The following is a 9,048-nucleotide window of genomic DNA, read 5'->3' on the forward strand; positions in this document are numbered from 1 at the left end:
CAGCTGCATGTTCTACATACGAGTAAGGACAGTCCTGTGAACCAGAGACCTTGTCCATTGCTGGATCAGCTGGAGTGACCTCTCCCCATCACTCCATTCCTGTCCTACGAAAGAGAGAGGCTAGGGATACCATTCCTACCGATCCTGGCTAACAAGTATTGATAGACCTATCCTCCATGAATTTAACTAGCTCTTTTTTGAACCCCGTTAAAGTCCTGGTCTTCACACCATCCTCTGGCAAGGAGTTCCACAGGTTGTCTGTGTATTGCATGAAGAAAGATTTCCTTTTCTTTGTTTTAAACCTGCTACCTATTAATTTCATTTAGTGACTTCTAGTTCTTGTGTTATGAGAACACATAAATAGCTTTTTCTTGTTCACCTTCTCCACACCAGTCATGATTTTATAGACCTCTATCATATACCTCCTTAGTCTCCTCTTTTCAAAGATGAAAAGTCCAAGTCTTTTTAATCTCTCTTCATATGGTACCCATTCCAAACCCCTAATCACTTTTGTTGCCCTTTTCTAAACTTTTTCCAATGCCAAGATAGCTTTTTTTAAGATGAGAATACTTGCGCAAGAAGGCTTATCCCTGAGTGGGAGCATCAAAGTATTTGTGCAAGAACCGCTGATTATGTACAGTACAAAATCAGTGCTCTTGGGCAAATACTCGCGGCCAGTGTAGACAGGCGGCAAGATTTTGCCCAAAAGCGATTGCTTTTGTGCAAAATCTTGCCAGTCTAGACGCACCATTATGCTTTGCCTACACTGGTGGCTTCTTGTGCAAGAACATCTTGCGCAAGGGTTCTTGTGAGCTGTGCTTTTGTGCAAGAGCACCCATGGCAGTGTGGATGCTCTCTTGCGCAAGAAAGCTCCGATGGCCATTTTAACCATAGGGGATTCTTGCGCAAGAATTCCCTGCCGAGCAGCCACACTGCCCTCTTGCGCAAGAGAGCTTACTCCTGTTAGAAAAGAGTGTAGCCCTTGCGCAAGTCGCCCTCTCTTACCATGCCATACTGTAAATTTCCTTGCGCAAGAGCAGGCGGGCAGTGTGGCTGCCCTGTGGGTTCTTGTGCAAGAACGGCTGTACTTGCCCAAGTAGCCACGAGTGTAGACATAGCCTTAGGGGGAACACTTCCTCCAGCCTCTCTGCCCCCTAGTTAACGTCACACACATTGGGTTAATGCAATTGCAGGATAGTTGCATGAGGGGGGTTTGGTGGGGGCCAAACTAATCTCTGTTGGTAGGAGGAAGGTGAGAAAAGTCCTTTGAGAGGGGTGACATGACACCTTTTACTTCTGGTCATGTGTCCATCTTTCCCCGAGCGTGTTACCTCCAGAGGCCTGGTTGATGGGGGTCAGGAGGCATGGTTAATGGGGGTCAGAGGGTGTGGCTACTGGGGGTCAGGGCGTGGTTAACAGGGGCCAGGGGTGTGGCTAATAGGGCACCACCAAAAATTATAGAAACCTGCTGCCCCTGCCCTACTCCTATGAGCCTTTTCCTTTCCCCACTTTATTTCTTTTCTTTCCTATCCCTCTCCTTTTTCCTTCTCTCTCACATCAGTCTGGCTTAGCTGGCCAAGACCAGATATTTTTCAACACTTTTCCTTTTGTTTCTGTGTCTTTGTAAACGTTGGTTAACTCCATTTAATATTGGGCAGTTGCATGGTCACATTAAGATCTTTGGTTCTTTGGGCCCGTATATTAAGACCACAGGGAATAAACTTGTAGGGAGACACTTGTGTACAAACCCTTTTAATTGTCTGTTGTTGTTACAATATATTTGCGTACCGACAGAGAAAACGTTGTGTTAATCTGAATACAAAAGCGTAAAGCAGTTAATTAGGGAGAAACGCCTCTAAAAGGACAGACTTGTGCATGACGCAGCTTCGGGGGGGTTGTCTCAGTGGTGCTGTGGACTCCCATCTTTGGCTTTTTGGCGCCTGGCTGGCTCTTTGAGTGGGAAGGAGGTCTTGCCCTGGATACACGGCGATTGCCCAGCACCGGTGAGGTTGCGGAAGGCGACGCTGGCATCTATAACTTGGTTTTATGCCCCACGACTACGACGACAATGATAATGATGATGAAAATGATTCCTACGACGATCCCGATGATGTTCAGCGTGCGGGCCGTGCGGGACGCTTGAGACGCTCTGTCCATGTCGCCAGTCCCAGAGGCATTCTCGGCCTGGAAGGGAAGCACAGTCCACCCCACCCCACCGAAAGAGTTATATTAGTGTCAGTCAAAAAGCTGCTGCATGCAGGGCCACTGACAAGGGGCGGGGCAAAGGGGGCAGCTGTCCTGGGGCTCAGACATTTAGAAGAGCCCCAGGCTATTGCTGCAATGGCAACCTCAGCAGTGGCAGAGCCTCGGGGGGGGTTAAATCACCACCAAGGCCCCCAACGGCACTGAAAGACTGGCTGAGGGAGGCTAGGCCCCAGCCTGGCCTCTCCCCGTCCAGAGTCAGCGAGTTCCCTCCTCAGCCCTGACTGTGGGTCTCCCTCTCACCCACCACATCCTTTGATTTACAGTCACGTGACCAACACAACTTCAAACACGTGAGAACGGCCATATTGGGTCAGACCAATGGCCCATCTAGCCCGGTATCCTCTCTTCTGACAGTGGCCCAGGCCAGATGCTTCTGTGGGAGTGAACAGAACAGGGTAATTACAGAGTGAGCCATCCCCTGTCATCCAGTCGAGCATCTGGCAGAGGTTTAGGGGCTCTCAGACAATGGGGTTGCCTCCCTGACCATCTTGGCTCCTAGCCATTGATGAACCTACCCTCCATGAACTTCTCCGGTTCCGTTTGCACCCTGCTTCTACTTTTGGCCTTTCACAATACCCCCTGGCAGCTAGTTCCACAGGTTAACTGTGCGTTGTGTGCAGAAATGCTGCCTCACATTTGTTTTAAACTTGCCGCCCATTAATTTAATCATGTGGCCCCTGATTCCTGAGTTATGTGTGAAGGGGTAACTACCACTTCCCAATGCACTTTCTCCATGGCCATCATGATTTTACAGACCTCTGGTATGTCCTCCCACTTCGTTGTCGCTTTTCTAAGTGGAACAGTCCCAGTCTTTTTAATCTCTCCTCAGATGGAAGCTGCTCCATATCCCTGATTCGAATATATCTACTTTGCGATAAGACAATCAGAACTTCCTACAGTATTCCAGGTGCGGGTGCACATTTAGTGGCATTATGATATTTTCTGCCTTATTAGCTAAACCTAATAGGTTTCAAACATTCGCTTTTTTCCTGCCACTGCGCACTGAGCAGATGTTTTCAGCGAACTATCCATGATGACTCCAAGATCCTTCCTCCCTCATTGCACCCAGTCAGATATCCCACGATCAGCTGTTTTAGCCTTTGGATGATAGCCATTCAAAGAGATTAGCTTCCCAGCATGCTGGGAATTCTACAAATTCTGGGGGAATCCATCTCTCCTAGGTGGCGATCTGTCCCCATCATGGAAGTAACTGGAGCGCCTCACAATCACTCGTGACTTTATCCTCACAGTACCTGTGTGATATAGGGAAGGGTGATTCTCCCCATTTCACAGGTGCGGAACTAAGTCACATGGAGTCATGGGTGCAGCAGGGAATTGAATCCAAGTTTGCAATGTCAGAAGCCAGCAGAACACTCCAGAGGAAAGGGGACTAGCTTTCCAGTGGAGGTCAAGCACATGCATGACAAGAGCTGACGGAAACTATTACAAGTTCTTGTGATTTTTTGGGAGGCCCTTTTATTTTGAACTAGCTCTATTCAGGATCTTCCTCTCACACTGTTTGCTGCCTCACACACTATGGAGGGAGTGATTAATTAAGTTGCCACTGGAGGAGGAAGGGAGAGTGAAATATTACAAAGCAGAAATTAAATCACTCAATCACCAACATAAAGCATAGGGGTTAAGAGCCTATGGGGATTTTATAAGTAATTTGTACGTGTCAATTCAACAGGCCCCAAGATTAAAACCCTGACCCTTCAAAGACTTAATGCATGCAGACAGTATCACACACCTGTGTAACATCACAGACATTAGCGGAACTACGTTTTTGTATGCAAAATTGGGGCATGGTCAGAGATAAGGAAGTACCATCTTAATATGGAACCATTTTTATTCCTCTTATTTATGAATAGCTGGCAAACAGACTGACTCTTGTTTCTCTAATGGAAGTTATTAGGTGGGTAGTTTTGTGGTGGCCTGCTCATCTGTAAACAGCTCATAGCAGTATTGGGACTATGAGCCACCAAAATAATTCAGAATTCTGAGTTTTCTTAAGGTCAGAAGGAGCCACTCTGATATTATAGTGGCCAAAGAATTTCCCCCGGTCATTTCTGCTGAGAGAGGAAATTGCTCTTCTCAGTATATAAGCAAAAACAATTGAGACAAATAACTTCTGGCAGAAGTCAAGCAATGTCTGTTTAAAGACTCCAAAGATAATGAGTGTACCAATTCCTTTGGTAAGTTGCTCCAGAGTTTAATAACCCTCATTTCATATTTGAATACTTCTATTTGCAATAGCATCTGGGTATTGGGCCTTGTTCTGTCTCTTTCTACTAACCTAAAATACCCTTCATGTCAGATGTCTTCTTTCTGTGTAGATACTCGGGCTATGTCTACACTATAGGCTTCTTGCACAAGAAGCTTTTGGTGGAAGAGATCTTCTGCAAAAACTTCTTGCGCAAGAGCATGTCCACACTGCAAAAGTGCATCAAAAAAGTGATGCACTTTTGAGCAAGAGAGCGTCCACACAGCATGGACGCTCTCTCGCAAGAAAGCGCTGATAGCTATCCACAGACTGGCCACCGGGGCACCCGTGCTATTTTCTCTTTCCTGTTTGTGTGCAAAAAAAAAAGCCTGTTGCCCATCCCCACACACTTTTTTGTGCAAGAACTCTTGCACAAAAATAAGTTATTCTTCATAGAAGGAGGAATACCTACATTGGAAAAAAACCTCTGTTCTTTCATTTTACATGCGCAAAAACACGCTTGAAGTGTGGATGCTCCACGAGTTTTTGTGCCAAACCTAGTAGTGTAGACCTAGCCTCAGGGAAGATTTTAAATATTATGTAGGATCTCAATGGGAATAAGATGTCTAGGTGCTTTTGGAAATCCTACTAAGCAACTACCTGTATCTTTAGGCGCCTGAATCCTTTTGAAAATGTATTTTTAGAGACTATGAACATGCCACTGTGCTATAACAGAATAGTGCTATGAAGTCATTGCCAGTTTCATGAGCTGTTCCTTCCTTTAAAATCAACATATGGAAATTAAATAAGGAATATGTTTTCCTCACTCAGGAAACCCTAACAATCCACAAGGAAGGAAACCCAGGCATTCAGAAAGACTGATTCTCCTAGGAAAATAACTTGAGATTAAATATCAGGGAAAGGCCCTTAATACTTGGGAAAGAATGTGAGCTCATACCCAGCAAATTATCCTTGGCACAGTTATAATAGCAGGTGATAATATCAAGCATGAACCATGAGGAAAGAACAGAAAATGAAGACGCCTGGAAATCTCACCTCTTCCCCTCCCTGACTTTCAACCTTTCAAATGCCTTTAAACCTCTTCCCCTTCCATATCCTCCTCAAATTCCACAGCCATCTGCTTCATATTCTGCAGTAGGGAGAGGACCTCTCTCTACGCCCTGGTCCGCATGAAGGAGTTATTTTAAAATAACTCCCCTTATTTTGCAATAACAAGCAGAGTGTCCACACTACCAAGCCTGTAATTTTGAAATAACGGGCTGGTTATTTCGAAATAAAAACTCTCACTTTCCACGAGGAATAACGCTTATTTCAAAACAGTTCTTTTGGGAGTTATTATTTCAGTTCAAAATAATATCCTAGTGTAGACATGCCCCATGAATCAAAAGACAGGACTATGCAGCACTTTAAGGACTAACAAGATGGTTTATTAGGTGATGAGTTTTCGTGGGCCAGACCCACTTACTCAGATCAAATAGTGGAAGAAAATTGGCATGACCATATATACCAAAGGGATATGATCAAAAAAAGTGAACACACATAAAATAGACAAATCAGATTTTAGAACAGAGGGGGGATGAGTGAGGAGGTTAATTGCTATGAGGGAATGATATTAGAGGTGATAATTGGGGAAGATATTTTATATGTATTCACTTTCTTTGATTGTATCCCTTTGGTATATATGGTCAGGCCAATTTTCTTCCACAATTCAATCTGAGGAAGTGGGTCTGGCCCACGAAAGCTCATCACCTAATAAACCATCTTGTTAGTCTTTAAAGCGCTACATAGTCCTGTCTTTTGTTTCAGCAAGACCAGACTAACATGGCTACATCTCTATTACTATGCCCTATGAGGGATTCTTACTCTCTAGCCTGACAGGCGAGGCTGCTGCCATATTAAATCATAATTTCTAGCAAGAAGCAGCAGATCTGGGCATGCAACTTTCCCCAGCTCCCTCTCTCCCCGCTGGCATCAACCCTGTCAGAGACCAGACATATTGGAACTGAGACCCACCCACACTCTTCCTCTTTGCTCCAAGCATTTACATGGCTAATTAAAGTGGAGGCAAACTGCACACCAGGAAATCCATGGTGGTAATGGATCCTCTGTGTATTTACCTCATTATTCGGCGAATCTCTTAAGGCAATGACTGCTTCGATACTCCACTTGGCTAATGCTCAGAAGAAAATACTCCTCAATTGGGTGTCCCGATAAAACGAAATAAACAACTTTCCAAAGGTGAAGGTTTCAGCGAGGGGAATTTGCCTGCTCTGCACATCAGCGCGCAGAAGGAATTGCCTATAGAATTCCAGATCTTTGTGAGCTGTGGAACCTAGTACAAATTATTCGCATAGAGGTCAAAATGAAATCTGTAAGAAGTACTAATGAAAGAGGTTGTGCTGATAGTAGCTGATAGCCTCTGTTCATGACCACAATGGCCACTGCACATGTCCCTTACTGTGAATCTGCTTTCAGGGTTCGTTGTGTGAAGAGAATCCACCAGAGAGAGGATTAAGTATGCACAGGTCATGCTAAAACTCACTGCAAAGTCTAATTACTCCAGGGCACAGGGTGCCAGATACCCTCTCAAGGAGATGAAAATGCTCATCCATCAGCTAATGTTTGAAACAATGGACACAGAAGTCAGTGCTGCCTGTCACCGGGCACACAAACAGCTCACACTTGAGTATTTACAAACATAGCCTTCACTCGTGCCCAGTACCATCGACCAAACAACAGTGCAAGAGAAATGTTGTCCCCTACCAGTCAATTCACCTTTGCAAACAACAATCCCCACCCAGTCCTGAGAAAATTGCTGAAAGAAAATTGTACCGTTCCCTATAACTTCCGAGACTAGAATCCAAATGTTTAAACACCTTTGCATTCAAAATTAGAATTCACTTCTCCAAAAGGTTTGGTAGTCTCTAAGGTGCTGCAAGGCTATTGGTTGTTTTTTAAGTTTTTCTCTCTGTAACAGTCATTTTAAGACCATTTTTTGGTAAATCAACATTCTAAAATGGACCAATGGAAACAAAAAATAAAATCAAATCAAATAAACTTACCCTGAGAGAATAGACGAGAGCAGCTATTCCAAGTGGGAGGCAGCAGCACAACAAGTTAAAGATAGACAGGGCAAGGTAAGTGGGAACATTTCTTTGAGCTGTTTCCATCTTCAGAAGCTGCCCGGTGTATAGTCTCTATAGCTGAAGCTAGGAAGGCTTTGCAGAATAGTAACACTGGTTCCTCTGTTAAATCTTGCTATGGGGGAAGGGGGAGTATCTAAGGGAAACATTGCTGAGCAAAGCAAGCTCTTGCGTGTAAGGTTTACAGACTCCTTTCTCAATTCCATCCTGTCAACTACTGGTTCAGTGTGTAACCAAACCACTTGCCAGTTTCAACTTAAATTTCTGTGATAAGTCTAGTAGAACTTTCAGACTGAACTCATGTGTGGGGTGTGCACCTGGACCGCCAATAAATGCTTGATACTGTAAAACAGACCCCTGTTCATCCAGGAGGGAACAATTAAGCTTTCTGATGATCTAAAAAGTGGAGCTGTTCCGAAAAACTTCAACTGAACCATTCTCCATTAGCGACGGCAGTTCCCTCAAAAGTGGAATGCCTTGCCAACTCTCGACTTCACAGGCAGTTCATTTTGGAGAAAAAACAGAGGAGGAAGGGGAAACTTGTCCCATTTCAACAGTGGTAGAACAAACTCTTTTGAGCTTGCATTTCAGTCTTTTTTGGCTGTTTTGTATTAGATGATATTTGAGCCAATACATTTAAAAAGTCAATGTCAAAACAAAATGTTGCGAGTGGTCACATCAAACTGTTGCCATCGCTAGGCAATTATTTCTTCCCCCTCCCAGAATTTGCTTTTGTGGAGACTTTCAGAATTGGAATGAAATTTTAACACCTCTAACCCCCTTTGCAAAATGGAATTTCCCTCCTCCTCACAGACCTAATAACAAGCAGTCTACTGGAGCTTTTTCTCTAGATTCCCCCCCACCCCGGTTTACAAAACCAACTTCCATCTGTGGCTTGAAGTTTTGGGGGGGGGGAGCAGAGGCACACTTTGTAATCATCTGGGAATGATCAGTTTTGCCCCAGGCTCTCAGCTCAAGCAACCACAAGTTATTTACTAGATTATTTACTAGATATTTTAGAGAGTTTTTGTATCAGTCTGATGGGCTGCCTGTCAATCCATCTGTGAGTCTGTTAATTCAAGAACTCCTCCTAAATTGTAAGATCTAGGACCATCAAATTCAGTATAGAGCTTTCTCTTGTCACAGTTTAAAGCAGGGTGAGGGGTTGGTTGTCCCAGGACAATGGGATGTCCATGGAATGCAATTGTTTCCCATCAAATAGAAATGGAAGGGTTTGATAGAAGGGACAGTTATACTCCCATATGTCCACAGGGGGCAGCAAATTCCCCAGTCCTACGGAGTAGCCACTGGCCGGCAACACAGCCCCAGCCACCTCGGCCTGAGCTGCTGGGCCACCATGGCACATGGCCCCCAACACCATGGGCTGCCCTGTGGAGAAGCCACAAGGTAAGTTTT

At 44.6% G+C, this 9,048-nt stretch overlaps 1 long non-coding RNA gene across 1 annotated transcript; it reads right to left on the bottom strand.

Annotated features, from left to right (window-relative positions):
- Nucleotides 1–1,736: 1,736 nt before the first annotated feature.
- On the bottom strand, nt 1,737–8,728 carry LOC102450485 (uncharacterized). Its single transcript, XR_331966.5, has 2 exons — nt 7,552–8,728; nt 1,737–2,184 (listed from the first exon to the last, which is right to left on the bottom strand). It is a non-coding gene; the product is annotated as an uncharacterized LOC102450485 (long non-coding RNA).
- Nucleotides 8,729–9,048: the final 320 nt, after the last annotated feature.

This window comes from Pelodiscus sinensis, chromosome 25 (genome assembly GCF_052426305.1).
Source record: "Pelodiscus sinensis isolate ZL-2025 chromosome 25, ASM5242630v1, whole genome shotgun sequence".
In the NCBI taxonomy this organism is placed as follows: domain Eukaryota; kingdom Metazoa; phylum Chordata; order Testudines; family Trionychidae; genus Pelodiscus; species Pelodiscus sinensis.